Source organism: Phoca vitulina, unplaced genomic scaffold (genome assembly GCF_004348235.1).
Source record: "Phoca vitulina isolate PV1807 unplaced genomic scaffold, GSC_HSeal_1.0 scaffold33, whole genome shotgun sequence".
Classification (NCBI taxonomy): Eukaryota; Metazoa; Chordata; class Mammalia; order Carnivora; family Phocidae; genus Phoca; species Phoca vitulina.
This window is the reverse complement of record NW_022589736.1, coordinates 14999888-15015942: the sequence shown is the minus strand read 5'-3', so window position 1 is coordinate 15015942 and position 16055 is coordinate 14999888. Positions and strand designations below refer to the sequence as shown.

Genomic DNA, 16055 nt, shown 5'->3' with positions numbered 1-16055 from the left:
TGCTTGTGTTCCCTCTCTCGCTGTCTTTCTCTCTGTCAAATAAATAAAACCTTAAAAAAAAAAAAAAACCAGAAGTATTTTTACCTGCCCACTCCTGAAACCAAACAAAAATAATAGTAAAGAATTAAAAAAATGCAAAGCCACACAAAAAAAAAAAAAAGAGAGAGAGAGAAGGAAAGGGAAGGAAACAACAGATAAGTATTATCAATGAAATTTTAGAAAATGGAAAACAGATGATAGAGTGGAAATTTTCTTAGCAAGACAGGAGAAAGCTTAAAAAAACCACATCCAGACTTGTTGGCAATAGCATACCAACAAGAAGCAATCCAATTCACCTAAAAGAACCCTGGGAAGGCCTGGACATTAGAGGCACCAAATAAGACAGAAGGTGGGTGTGAGAATGGGATTAAAGTGTCTATAAAAAAATCTTTCCCATACTCCATAAACTCCTCTACCAACCCACAGAAGGGATAAGAGGTTCACTGTATTTTTGGAGAAGTTTAACCCTACACTCTGGCCATGGACACTAAACATTGTAGAGGAAGGCAGTGAAGAAATGTCCCTGAAACACTTTTGCATGAAAGTCTGCATAGTGAATGATACCATCCAAGGTCCCTTTTCCCACTATCATCTCCCAAGCGTGTACCACCAACCACCACTGCACCACACCACCACCCTTCACCTACCCCTATCCTCCTGGAGAAAATGTGCAGAGACATTTGCATTTGGTGGTATTCCTATAAAACAACTATGTGTCTGACAATTACCCTCCAGCGAAGCCCACCAGACAACAGCCCTATTCATACACATTAAGCTTCTAATTATTATTTTTTAATATCTATTTCTGTAGGTAAAAGGACAGCCCATGATCACTAAACAATTGAGGAACACCTTTAATGTTGTTCTTTTTCAAGAATGCTTTGAATATTTTAAGTCCTTTGCAATTCTATGAAAATACAATTGTCTAGTCAATTTCTACAAAAACGCCTGGTTGGATTGAAATCAATTTGGGGAGAAGTGACACACTGGCAATATTGGGTCTTCCAATTCTTCAATATGGTATCTCTCTCCATTTCTGGAGATATTTTTTTATTTTTTTCTCAAAGGAATTTTGTAGTTTCCAGGATAGGGGTCTTGCATATCTTTTGCTAAATTCTTCCTAAATGTTGTTGAATTTGACATTACTGTAAATGGAATTTAAAATTTTCATTTCCAAGGTGGCTGGGTGGCTCAGTTGGTTAAGCGTCTGACTCTTGATTTTAGCTCAGGTCATGATCTCAGGGTCATGGGATCAAGCCCCATATCAGCTCCTTGCTCAGCTCAGAGTCTGCTTAGGATTCTTTCCCTCTTTCTCTGCCCCTCTCCCACTGCTTGTGCATGCACTCTCTCCCTTAAAAAAAAAATTATTTTCATTTCCAATTGTTTGCTGCTAGTATATAAAGTTAAAATTGATTTTTGAACTGTAAATTCGTATATTGCAACCTTGCTAAATTCTCATCTTTTTTTTTGTAGATTCCTTAGGATTGTCTATGTCAACAGTCTACGATTTAGATTAATTGATACACCTGTGTAATCCACACTCCATCAAGATATAGAACATCTACCTACCCCCCAAATATCCCTTGTGTCCCTTCCTAGTTAATCCCACCAAAGGCAGTAATTGTTCTGAGTTTTTTCTATCATAAAGTAGTTCTGCCTCCTCTAAAGCTTTCCATAAATGGAATCATACAGTATGTACTCCAGTTTTGTTCACTCAGCATAATGTCTATGAAATTCACCCATACCGTTACATGTATAAATAGTACATTTTGATCACTGAGTAATATCACACTGTATGATTATATCAAAAATTTTAAATCCATTTTCTTACCGATAGGTCTTTTGTCCCAGATTTTAGCTATTAGGAAGAGAGCTGCCACAAGTATTCCTGTCCAACTATCCGTGTTGGCATACATTTTCATTTCTCTTGGGTATATACCTAGAAGTGGGATTGCTGGCTCAAAGGAAGGGATAACTTTATAAGAAGCTACCAAACCTTTCCAACGTGATTGTATAATTTTACATTACATCAGCAATTTATGAGAGTTCTCATTGCTTTTCACCCTCCTCTCAACATTTCTATCATCCTTTCTAATTTATTTTAACCATTCTAATGGTGTCTTGTGGGTTTTGTTCCTAAGTGGGTATTTGTTTATTTTGGAAACAATCTCAAACTTACAGAAAAGTTACAGGTACAGTGCAAAGTACTTTTCCTCTTAAACCAGTTGAGAGAAGTTGCTAATATCATGTTCCTTACTTTCAAATACTTCAGTGTATATTTCCTAAAGACAAGGATAGTCTGCATAATCACAACACCATCATCAAAGTGAGGAAATTAACATTAATACAGTACTATTTAATTCTTCTACCACATTTAAGTTTCACCAATTGTTCCAGTAACAATCTTAATAGCAAAAGGAGCCGGTCCAGGATAATACACTGCATTTACTTGTCATGTTTCTTTTGTTTCTTTCTATCTGGAATAGCTCCTTGGTCTTTTCTTGATTTTCATGACCTTGACAATTTTCTGAAGATTACAGAACAGTTATTTTGTATAATGTCCTTCAATTTGGGTTTCTCTGCTGTTTCCTCACTATTAGATTCAGCTTATGAATCTTCAACAGGAGTTATCGCGGAAGTGATGTTTTGTGTGTTCTTCTCGTTATGTTCTAGCAGGCGGTTCTGATTTCAGTTTGTCCCATTACTAGGGATGTTGCCTTGGCTCATTTGATTAAGATGGTGTCTGCCAGGCTTCTCCCACTATCAAGTTACTTTTTCCCTTTGTAATCAATAAATGCTTCACGAGGAGGTAATTTAAGACTATATAGATATCTATTCCTTCACCTAACTTTCAATTTATTCACATATTTACTCAGAGCAAATGTGGACTCATGGATTCCTGTTTTATTCAACAGCTTACAATTTGTTACTATTATTTATTCTGAAGTCATAGTGTTCCAGATTTCACCAGTGGGAAGCCCAGTCAAGCTGGATTCTATGGCCTTTGACAAATCACCATCATTCCTCAGGGACTTCCTTACTTTTGGGCACAAAATGTTCCAGGCTCATTTTGTACATTCCCTACTCCAGTCCTCAAATCAGTCATTTCTCAACAAAAAGCCTTGGTTCTTTTACATTGAGAAGCATTTTCAGAAATCAAGACTGGGCCTCTAAATACGCTCATAGTTGATGTTTTCAAACCTTGTCAGTGGTCACAGCTAGAAATAATATAGTTGTGTGTATCTATGGGTATCTATGGATACCCACATATATATACATATTCATGGACATAAACACAGGTATATATGCATATATATACACATATTATATCCATATTTATGTATTTACTTACATAAGTAAATTCCAACACAACTAGTTCATTCTACTTTCTACATTTATAACTCCCTTCTCTGACAATAAGAAACCTAGCTCCCATGATCATTAATATACATTAATAATACACTCAATTTGTTTTCTGGTTGTCCACTTTATTCTTTTTTCCTCTCTTCCTTCCTTCTTTCAGGTTACTTGAATACTTCATAGTATTCCAGTTTGATTTCTCTGTTAGCTTTTTAGCTATATATCTTGCATTATTTTTAGTAGTTACTTCAAGGATTTCAATTTACATCTTTATATTACCACAATCTACTTAGAGTTTATATTGTACTACTTCACATAAAATATAGCAACCTTTGAATATCATAGTTTTATTTACCACTCTCTCAACTTGGTGAGATTTTTGTCATATCTATTATACGTACTTACGTTATAAACCCCACAATACTGTGTTATAAGCTGCATTATGCAATCATATGCTTTTTCAAGAAATTAAGAAAATGTGTACATGTGGCGCCTGGCTGGCTCAGTTGGTGGCGCATGTAACTCTTGATCTCAGTGTTATGATTTCAAGCCCCACTTTGGGTATAGAGATTACTTAAAGATAAAATCTTAAAAAAAAAGAAAAGAAAATGTGTACATTCTCTCATGTTTACCCAAATACTTACCATTTCCTGTGCTCTTTATTCCTTCCATTGAATCCAAGTTATCATCTGGTGTCATTCATCTCCCACTTAAAGAATTCCCCTAAGTATTTCTTACAGCACAACACACCGATTCTTAGCTTTAGTCCATCTGAAAACATCTTTATTTTTCTTCATTTTTGAAAGATAATTTTGTAGCATATAGAAGCTGGGTTGACAGCTTTACTTATTTCAGTACTTAAAGGTGTTATTCAATCGTTGTCATGGGTTGGGTTTCCTAGGAGGTAGACTCTGAGGTGGAATTTAGCCAGCAGAATGTTTATTAAGGAGTCTCCTTGGTATCAAAACCTGTGGAAAGAAGGAAGCAAGAGTAGTCAGAAGGAAAAACTGAGCTCTGATGCATGTCCTATAGTAGCCTCAGCCAACGCCCGGGGGAGATCTGGAGCAAGAATGGCCCTTCAGATTTGTCTTGCATTGGGCCAAGAAGGTCAGGTCCTGCACTGATCAACCCCTGGCTGTAGGTATCCCAGGAAGAGGCTTGATCTTAAGTGAGTCAGTACTCTACAGCTGAGGCAATCCCCCCGAAAGGGGCTGAAAACAGAAGGTTGTCTGGTGACGGCACTCCTCCCAGCTGGTGCAATGGATTTTTCCACTAATGTGAGCTGGGTGTGTATCACAGACTTCTGGTCTCCCCTGTTTCTCAGGAGAAGTCTGCCTTATTTGTATTATCATTTCTCTCTAAGTAAAATATAGGCCTTATTTTTCTCCTGGCTCCTTTTTCTTTGTCTTTAGATGCCAACAGTTGGTCATGTGCCTAGTATTGTTTGCTTTGTATTTATTCTGCTTGTGCTTCACTGACCTTGGATCCATTAGTGTTTTTACCAAATGGCTAAGTTTTCAGCCATTATTTCTTCAAATATTTTTTCTTCCCTACTCTCTTGGCTCCTTCTAGTATTCTAATCACATGTATTAGACTGCTTGAATTAAGAGCTGTGATGGTTATTTTTATGCATCAAACTGACTGGGACATAGGCACTCAAATTAAATGTCATTTCTGGGTGTGCCTATGAAGGTGTTTCCAAATGAAATAACCATAGCTTTCTGAAAATCTATTCATATTTCTTCTATCTTTTCTCCCTTTTCTTGAATCTGAACAATTCCCATTTATCTGCTTTCAAATTCACCAATTCTTACGCATTCTCCAATCTGCCATTAAGCATATCTAGTAAGTTTTTCATTTTTACTTGCTGTATTTTTCACCTAGAATTTTCATTTGAGTCTGCTATAGACTGAATGTGTCTCTCCCTGCCATTCACATTTTGAAATCCTAACCCCCAGTATGATGGCATTAGGGCGTGGGGCCCCTGAGAGGTAATGAGGTCATGAGATGGAGTCTTCGTGAATGGTATTAGTGCCCTCCTACAAGAAGCCCCAGGGAGCTCCCTTACTCTTTCTGTCATGCAAGGACACAGTGAGAAGGTGACCATCTATGAACCAGGAAGCAGTACCAGATCTATTGGTGCCTTGATCCTGGACTGCCCGGCTTCCAGAACTGTGAGAAATAAATGTTTGTTATTTAAGCCACCTAGGCTATGGGGTTTTTGTTAGAGCAGCGCAAACACACAAAAATGGACTTTTAATTCTATTTTGTGGCTGTTTCTCCATCTGTTCATTCACCAAGACTACATTTTCCTGTAAGTCCTTATGCATATTTATAATAGCTGCTTTAAAGTCTCTGTCTACTATGTACCACGTAAGGTTTGGTTTTCCTTGATTGTTTTTTCCTTCTTGCATATGGGTCATATTTTCCCGTTTCTTTACACATTTGGTCATTTTTATTGTATACTAGACATTAGGAATTATACATTGTAGAAATTCTGGATTCTATTATATTGCTCGGAAGAGTGCAATTTTTGTTCTACTAGGGAATTAAATTGGCTGGACTCAAATTCCTAAGTCTGTCTCCTCTGTTTTTGGGTGACACCCTGAAATATCTGCTCAATTCTTTCAGTTTCTAGTGGTCACTTTTTCTCTGTACTCTATGTGGTCTCTCCTACTGATGCATATTTCAGTGGCTGGACAAGAATTTGAGCAGTTTATATGGAGATTTGGGGTTCACCACCTCTATGACCCCCTCCCTCCTAGGATACGCCCTCCCAGCTCCCCAGTTGCTCTTCCAGTCCTGAACTCTATACTCTGACACCAGTATTCAGGAGGCTTCATTCTGAGCCACATAATGGATTGGTGAACAACTGTGAGCAAAAACTCCAATCAAAAATCACAATGGTGTAATTCCAATCTTTTAAAGGTAGACTCCTCTCCAATACCTGCCTGCGTCTAGTCTCTGTCAAATATCTTCAAATAGTTGGTTTTTAGTATTCCCATCCAGATTCTATCATTGTTACCTGTGGGAAGATTAGCCTGACCGAGCTACACTACCATTACTTAAGTCAAATTTCCCCATATTACTATTGTTCTCCATACTGGAATCATACCTAAATCCTGATTTGTCTATGTCAGTGTTGTAATTCATTTCCCTTGCATCGGTGCTATGTTTAGGAAGGGTCATAGATCAGTCTGGAAACCCGAAGCTACTCTTTGCAGTCTAGCTATAAAGAGCTTTAACACAGGGAATTGGTGGCTTATCCCAAAAAAAGCCTTAAGGGAGCAATGGTTAGAGAAACTGCTACTGACCTTCTCAACTTGGAGTGCTCAAGCAGGTGGTTTTCAAAACTCGCCTTGAAGTTTCCACAATTCTGGCTGCAACTGACTGGAGAGTAATGAACTCTCCGTTACTTTGGCTCAAGGATGCCTGTCATCAATACACTCCAGCCTGGGACCATACAACAAAGGGGAATCTAGCAAATGTAGCTCCTGGCTTCTCTTCAAAGCAAAGGAGACTTTAGAAGGGGTGGTGGTGATGCCAAGTTGATCACAGATAATTCAAACAGGGCATGTGACCCAAATTAGCCAAAGACACAGGAGGGAAAGGGAGCTGCAGAGCTTCTGGAAAAAAGCTATTTGCTGATAAACTAAAAACGAAACAAAACAAAACAAAACAAACCCAAAGACTCACAAGAACAATGGTCGTTCTTCTTACAATGGAGTTTTTTCATGTGATTCTTGGAACAGAGGCATTGATCTTATGATCGTGATGAGGAGCCAGCTGAGATGGAAGCAAATATGGTGTCTGAAGCCTGTCCAGTCTGGACTTCCTGTTGTGAGAATAAGTGTTATTATTTAAGATATTTTCAAATTGGTTTATTTTGTTACTTGCAGCAGATGAGACCCCTTATTTAGATCATAGAGGTAAATCCCAGAAGAAACATTTAAAGGGGTGAAAGTGGTAGCCTTTAAGGAGTAAGACTGGGGTAATGGGATGTGGTACAGTGCACATTGGCTTTTATTCTATGTCTTGTGCTATTTAACATTGTAAAGAAGATACATGCACTACTTGGATAAAAAAAATTAATTAGAAAAAAGACAATCTGACAACTCCTCTCCCTCTCCACATCACAGTTTTCATGATTAACTCTGATCTTAGCACAAAAGGAAATGGCAGCTAAACACAACAATTCTTCCCTGCTTTTATTTCAGGTGATCATCACTTCTAGTTGCCTATTGAAGAACCCCATCCTCACCCCCTCAATCTACTGTCTGTCACCAAAATTATCATTCCAAAGAGCAAATATGATCACATCTCTCTCCTGCTTAAAACCCTTAATTGGCTTCATTTTGTCTCTATAGGATAAAATGCAAATTCCTTAATATGGCATCCAAGACTCTTCATGATCTGGGCCTTCATGTTCTCTAATGTATATACTCTAGCTATTTTGAAAATCTTGGTTTTCTCCACACTCAGACATCCATTCTTTTGGAGTTTCTTCATTCGGAACATCCTTCCTAAATAATCCACTTTCAGCTACCTGTCTGTGAAGATTTCTTGCTCCTGCAGTTCTCCTGTAGTCTCTTCTTCTAGATGCATTGTCGATACCTATAGCCTCCATCAGCACAACTTATATTACAGCTCAAAAACCACCTACTAGAAAGTCTGAAATCCAGAAAATCTCTTAAAACTGAAATATTTTTGGTAACTCATTTGGTGACAAAACCTGAATGGAACTACTTATATTTATAATCTCAATTTATTCCAATTTGTATTAATATTCATGAATTTTGCTGCAGAAATATTAGTGGGTTTCATTGCAGACTGAAGCCTCAGACCCCACTGGCAATGGTAAGTAACACATACTATACACACCTCTAGTATGTGCACCATTCCGAAAATGGCTACTGCAACATGTCTCATCCCACAAGTTCTTCTAGAACTTTTACCACTTATCAAGAGGAGAGGTCTATTTCCCTCTCCCCTCTTGAAAATGGGAGTGATTTTATGAATAAAAGTAATGGAGGTGATACTGCTTGACTTCCAAGGCTAGGTCATAAAAGGTGATATGGCTTCTGCCTATTTTCCTTTCCTCTCTCAAAATGCTTGCCCTTGGAACTCAGCCACCATGTTGTAAGGAAGCTCAGCCACGTAGCGAGGCCACCTGTAGCTGTTCTAGGCCACAACCCCAGCCAAGATCTCAATTACCAGTATTCATCAATGACCAACCAGTATCAACTACCAGACATGAGAATGAGTTAACTGCAGATGATGCCTGGCCTTGGCACTCAAGTGCCCCCACTTGTTGGCTGAGTGAAGCAAAGACAAGCTGATGCCAAGCCTTGCCCCAAACATAGATTTATGAGAAAGACAAATTTTGTTTTAAGGTACAAAATTTTAGGTAATGTTCTGCAGCCACAGTGATTGGAATATCCTCCCATTACCTTGTAAAAATGTGAAATATTCTGAATTCTAAAACCCATCAAAGGTTTCAGATAAGATCTGCATACTAAAATCATGTTTGTATATCTATTTTTCTATAGAATTAGAAGTTCTTTGAGGACAAGAACTTAGTTTTCCTTTTTTTTTTTTTCTTGGTATTCTCAGAGCTACCATTTAAGATTGGGTAGGTCCTCAAGGTCTGTCTATTGAATTAATGTTGAATGTATAGATGACTGAAAAAATAAACACAGTTTCAAACAAATGGTTATTTTGAAATAGTTTTTCAGTAGATTATACTTTTTTTCAACTCAATCCATTCCTCAAAAATAACTTAGACTACCTTATTTTTATAATTATTTTCAGTTTATGAACTATACAAAAAGTCTCATCAATTTTCCTATGTTGTTTTTATCCAGAAGTGTTATCTTTTTTTTAAAGTTCCTTTTTTTTTTAAGATTTATTTTAGAGAGAGAGCGAGTGAGCATGCACGTTAGCAGGGCCAGGGGGAGGAGGAGAGGGAGAGAGAATCTCAAGCAGACTCCCTGCTGAACGCAGAACCCAACACAGGGCTCAATCCCACGACCCTGAGATCATGACTGAAACCAAGAGTCAGACGCTTAACCCACTGAGCAACCCAGGCGCCCCCAGAAGTGTTATCTATTATGATTATGTACTCTATCCATCAAAGCGTGTTCCAAATTAGCCTTGGCTGTTTCTAAAAGTCAAATGCATCCTTAAGGATGAAGATTTCCCATTACTGAAGATAATTTACTTTGATATCTTTATTAAAAATACCAAATTACTTTATCTGACATCGACTCTGAAGGTTATGCCAAAACAGGAGATCCCAATGTTTTTGAACAATGCAGTGTTCAAACACAATGCAACGTGTGGAAATGATGCACAGATGCAAGGATTGCAGCACCCATGTTGACAACGATGGAAGGAAAATACATTAATTTGGAGTGTAAGTTCTATCTTGCATGACCAAAATATAAGTTTATTTCTCTCCTGCTCATATGTCACATATACATCATGTCACACATGTACTTAGCTACATGAGGAAAGGGGAGGAAGGTAGAGAGAAAATCCATAATGTCATAAAGACATGAATAGATAGCGTTGATTTATTTTTTAATGTTCCTGTCGGGAATAATGGTTTTAGCCCCTCCCAGGGAATGGTATAATGATGAAATCATGAGGTACGAGTTTTACAGTTTTGCTGCCCAACAACTGTCTGATCAGAATTTACTGGATCCTTACTGCCCTGCTTTGTCCTCCCTCCCCATGTTGTGTAAATGGCAGAAGCCGGGGTATATGCAGGTGTATTTCAGACCATTCACATTCAGAGGAAATCTCTGTGAAAGCAAGAGCCATTAGATAAAAATAATATTAACCGGAGTCTCTCAAAAAATGCCAAGAGGGGGACGAATCTTACACCCCACGGCACAACTTCCAATCTTTTCTTTCTCCTCTGGTGTTTCATGGAGTCCGGCAGGAACACTGCCTGCAGACCTCCTTCTTTCCTGTCATATTCCTCTAAAATCCCCCTTTCTCACTCTCTCTCCCATGCCCCCTTCCACACACAGAGCACCCTATTCTTTTTCAGCCTACCCCCCTCATCTTCTCCCTCTGTTATTTTCTCATCGTGCTGCTTCCTGAGATCAATCGGACTGGCCTTGGCTGTATTAATATCCTTCCTCATGCATTAACCTGGTCCCATGCAATCCTGGGACCAGGGACACAGAGCAAATGAAAAGAAACTCTCTTTTTCAAGGTGAGGAGGGGGAGAGGCTGTGAATCCTGAAATATGAATCTTTTCCCTTGTCATACCGACATCTTACAGGCAGAATTCCATTTCACTAAACAGAAATAGTATGATGAGTAACCTCAGCCAGATACACTGTGAGGACAGCATAAAGTACAGCATGACCCACCTATGGACTCTAGATGAATAGTTCAAGGACCACATCTTCACCGGCATATATTGCTGCAGACCTGCTGGGGTCTGGATAAATTGATATTGATTTAAATGGATGTGTAAACAGTGTCATGAGGAACTATCTCATCCCTGGGGCTACCTTATTGCTGGGGTCCCTCTCCTTTCACCGAATACCTCAGGTATCACTTTTCTAGGCTTCCAAGGGAGTTTAAAGCCCCAGAAATTACCAAAGACCTGATAATAAAAGCCAAGCATCCACTCTTATTTCCCCTTCCCCCACCTTTGGTCTCTGAACCCCAGAAATTCTGGGGATTGAAGGGTGGAGATGCTGCAAAGCAGAAATTCCCATTTATGATTGCGAAATAAAACACAGTACACTGAATTCCATATAGAGAATGAGTAATTTCTTAGTATGAGTAAGTCCCAAATATTGCATGGGGTATACTTATACTTTAAAGAAAAGCATTCATTCTTTTTTTTTTTTTTAAGATTTTATTTATTTATTTGACAGAGAGAGACACAGCGAGAGAAGGAACACAAGCAGGGGGAATCGGAGAGGGAGAAGCAGGCCTCCCGCAGAGCAGGGAGCCGGATGCGAGGCTCAATCCCAGGACCCTGGGATCATGACCTGAGCCGAAGGCAGACGCCTAACGACTGAGCCACACAGGTGCCCCGAAAAGCATTCATTCTTTATGTGAAGTTCAAATTTAATTGAGCATTCCTGTTTGAATTATCCTGGAGATCTGGTAACCCTAATTTAGGACAATCAATGAGAAGAATATCAACCAGGAATGAATACGTTAGGCTTAAAAATGGGAATTCTTAGGTAGATACTGTCTCTTGAGTTGCCCATTAAAAATATACCTAGAAGGGTGCCTGGGTGGCTCAGTCGGTGAAGCAGCTGCCTTTGGCTCAGGTCATGATGCCAGGGTCTTGGGATGGAGTCCCACGTCAGTCTCCCTGCTCAGCAGGGAGTCTGCTTCTCCCTCTGCCCCTCCCCCTGCTCGTGCATACTCTCTCCCTCCCCCACACCCAAAAATAAAGAAAGAAATACATACATACATACATAAATATATAAATAATCTTTTTTAAAAAGTACCTAAAACATCATAATATAAAAAAAAAAAAGCTCTCTCTGAAAACAACAGGATCAGATATAGTCTGGAGTAGTAAGATGCTTAAGTAGCTGGAAATGTTTTATTGGTGTACTGGAGTTAGAGACTAAGTCGGTTTGTCCTTAAAGCGTTTATGATGCTGTAGCCATGTGATAATTTACTTGTCAGCACAACTTGTAGGGATGAGCTCAAAGTCTCTTCTCAGTTTCTGGAAAGGGAGATGGGAATTGCAAAGCAAACTGCTTGTAGGAACATACAAAAATCTAGAGGAAATCTGCATTGCCCAACTGAGAAGACAAAGAGATCAAAGACACTACAGTAAAATGTAACCATGATGACCTGGAAAACTTAGGGGTGAAGGGTAGGCATCGGCCAAAGTGCTCAAAAGTTCATGATGTTTTTGTCTTAAAAAACGCTAATACAGATTGAGTCAAAAAGTGAAGACTTTCAGAGATAAACACAGTCTAATCTGGTTTATTCTCACTTGCTTACCTTCTAATCCTGCTCACTCTCGTAAGAAAAGAAAAAGCAGTTTCAGCTTAATTCTTCAGAGATTGAAACTAGTGCCCCATAGCTTCACGGGGGTTGATCATTACTTTCAAAGCAAATATGGAATATATTTACATCTTATTTGAAACATAAACTACTTCAATGAAATTAGCAAAATTTACTAGAATGGTATAATGTATTTACATGGATTATTAATTACTAATAATCAATTTATGAAACCAGATGTACCAGATCACTTAAGTTTTATAGCAGACATCCAGTTTACTTGTTTTGCTTTGCTTTTTTAAAAACTACATGTCCCCCAAAAGACACAGATCTCATTCAAACGTTCTTAAGCAAAGATTCAAATACCCAGGATGCTGCAGAGACAATGAGAGGCCCTTGGTTGGCCCTGTCCTCAGAGTGGACTGGGGCTGTGCTAGTTCTGGGGGCAGCAGCGGCAGCTGGGGGCTCATAGGAGGTTGTGCTCAATGAGGCGATTCAGCCCACATGAAAACAGAGCAAGCCTTCCCCCCCCCCCCCCCCCCCCCCCCCCCCCGGAGAACACAGCAGGGGATCAAGGAGAGGCACTCAGGGTGTGAGTGAAAGAGGATGAGGTTTAAGTGAAGGCCGGGACAACAGGTAAGAGACTGTCCTGCGAGTTCTCCTCTAACAAAGTCCAAAACTTAGGCTATTTTGCTGAAATACGACTTAAGAGCTGTGATGGTTATTTTTATGCATCAAACTGACTGGGACATAGGCACTCAAATTAAATGTCATTTCTGGGTGTGCCTGTGAAGGTGTTTCCAAATGAAATGAGCACTTGACTCGGTGGCCCTGGTAAAGTAGATCGCCCTCCCCAAGTGGGTGGGCATTATCCAAACCGTTGAGGGTCTGAAGAAAATGATAAGGCAGAGGAAGGAGGAATTTGCCCCTTTGGCTTCCTCCCCGCCTGCTTGAGCTGGGACATCAGTCCTCTCCTGCCCTTGGACTGAGAGTTACAGCCTCAGCCCCTCTGGTTCTTTGGCCTTCAGACTTGGACTGAGCTACACCACTGTCCTTCCTGGGTCTCCAGCTTCCAGAATCAGACTGTGGGACTCCTTAGCCCCTGAGTCAATTCCTCAAAGGAATCTCTCTATCTGTGTCTATATCTATATCCCCTATTGATTCTGTTTCTCTGGAGAGCCCTGATTAACATAAGAGTAAAAACAAGGCCATTAAACATCACAGAGTTCCGGAAATAAACTTAGACCCACCCAACCTAGTGACCTCTTCCTGCACATCCCCTCTCCCCAGCCCCTAATCTGAATTCCATTTCCCATTGTGCCTTCAGTGTTTTAGAAGTGATGGCCCATGTAAAGACAGCAGCTCTTTCTCATTTTAGCAGCTTTCCAAACTGTACACTCACTGAGGTCAGGCGCAGTTTCCCACAGGCCTGTATTTCCCACATGGCCTAAAACCTAGCAGCAAGAGCTTTGCACATAAGTAGGAGTTTCAGTGAATTAATGAATGCAATCTCCAAATGGCTAACATTTAAAAACACTAACTAGTATTGTATTATTAATCTCAAAAACAAAACAAAACCAGATCACCCAGAGAGCATCCTGCCTTTACGGTTCTCCCCCAGACGCCTTGAGAAGGAGACCGAGCACAAGGTCGGGGGAAGCGAAGGGCAGACCGAATTCTCCCGAGCTGTGGGTTTGGCACCCTTTACCAGCATTAAATTAGCCATAAGAAAAATGAATGACAGTCCTGTCAGCATGCTATACACTTTGGGGAAAAGAACAAATGAAACCATATTGACAAAATACGTCTCCTTTTTCTCTAGAATTGTTCATTTGATCTTTATCCCAAAGCTTCTTTGACATGATTAACCAAAGACTGAAAACTGAAGAGACACACAAAAGCTTATTAGATTATCTAGTCCATTTTTTAGGCCACATGTACAATTACGTGTTCCCTATAGAAATATTTTCTAGAACTTTGTCTGCCCCTTTCCCAGTAGACTTCTCTGAATGTCTTGAAGTCTTTTCTGGGGAGCGTGTTCCAGTTAGGCTCATCTTAGACACCTGACAGTTTTTCTGAAGCTTCTATTTCAATTTGTCTTATTTAAATTTTGCCCCATTACTCCTACTTAGACCCTTTTCCCGTCACCATATTGTAGATAGTTTTCATATTCCTTTTTAGGCATAATTTAACCATGCTTCACACATTAACTTGAGTAGACAGTATATGGTATAAATTACACAAAACAGCGATGTGTGAAGACATTCTGTGGTGAATAAATTAAAGCATTAATTTCAGACATATCAAACTAACACTTTTTAAATTTGTGGTTCCTATAATTTTCAGACCTGTTTCTAAAGTCTCTGCAGGGGGGAATTAAATGGAAGAGATTAGCCTAAAGCTTCTCCTTTCATTTCATAGGTTGGAGATCAGCCATTCCCATGAATATTTAAGAGAGAAAGAATTTTTTTTTTTTTTTAAGAATTTAACACAAAGGTCCTAGTCAGATTTAAGGAGATGTGGCCATTCAGACATACAGGTGAAAAAGATTAGGTTTAGCAAACTCCCTAGACATCGTCACCAACAATCTGGCAGTTAAGAGAGAATTAAGGAAGAGGACATTATTGCCCACAGAGTATATGTGAAACTGGGTACACTGAATCTGAATTGAATGAAGAAGTGCACATGTTTATAGTATGAAGACTAAAAAAAAAAAAAGAGAACCTAACTCCAATTTAACCAGAATTCCTCTGTGTGAAAAGGAAAACTTTCCCAGCACAGGCTCTGCTGGGATCCTGGGGTTTCTGGTTTCCACAACTGATACAGAATTGCTGAATGGACAAGGATCTGGCAGCAAAACATACGCACACAGTTCCTTTTACGTAGTGAGACTTGAGAAGAATCAAGTTTATCCTCACTCCCAGTTTTAATTTTCACCCAAGTATTTACCACGTTTACGTTATTTTTTAGTTTGTTTATTGTCTGTCTCCTCTGGCCCTTAACTAGAATCTAAGCTCCATGAGGACAGAAATTTTGTGTTTTTGTCTTGTTCACTTCTGTATTCCTGGTGCCTAGAACACTGCCTGACCCACAGCAGGCAGTTAAGGATTGGTTAAAGGAAGTCACTTATTTGGCACTGATTTCTCCGTTTACAGAATCAGACAGAAAAATAGCATGCATATGTCTTGGCTAAAAAGAACTAGATCCAAAAAAAAAAAAAATTCTTCTCCTATGGGAAGAAGTTTTTTAAATTCTTGAGGGTAGGCTTTGAGATAGTATTATTCCTTAAAATATAAACTAGGAAGTGTCTCAGATCTGACCATGTCATCCAAGGTGCTGAAGATGAGGCTCCATGAGGGCAGACGCAGTGCCGCATTGTTCTCTCTGTATCAGCTTCTGACACAGACCTGGAATGAGGAATAAATAAGATCGGTTGGAACAGTTGATATAGACTATGCTAGCCACTGGTCTAAGCACTCACATGCATTAATTCATTTACTTTTTACAATAGTTTTACCTGGGGACACAATTATTTTCCGCAGCTTCTCAGACAAAGAACATAAAGCGTAAGAGAATAAATAACTGCCAGTTATCAATGTACTGTTTCTCAGCTCCAAACCCATCCTCCTTTGCCCTGTTTTGTGAGCTGGGACTGG

At 39.4% G+C, this 16055-nt stretch overlaps 1 long non-coding RNA gene across 1 annotated transcript; it reads right to left on the bottom strand.

Moving 5' to 3' along the window:
* Nucleotides 1–4049: 4049 nt before the first annotated feature.
* Nucleotides 4050–15800, bottom strand: LOC116645650. The gene is made up of 3 exons (XR_004301987.1): nucleotides 15720–15800; nucleotides 7096–7234; nucleotides 4050–4367 (listed from the first exon to the last, which is right to left on the bottom strand). It is a non-coding gene; the product is annotated as an uncharacterized LOC116645650 (long non-coding RNA).
* Nucleotides 15801–16055: the final 255 nt, after the last annotated feature.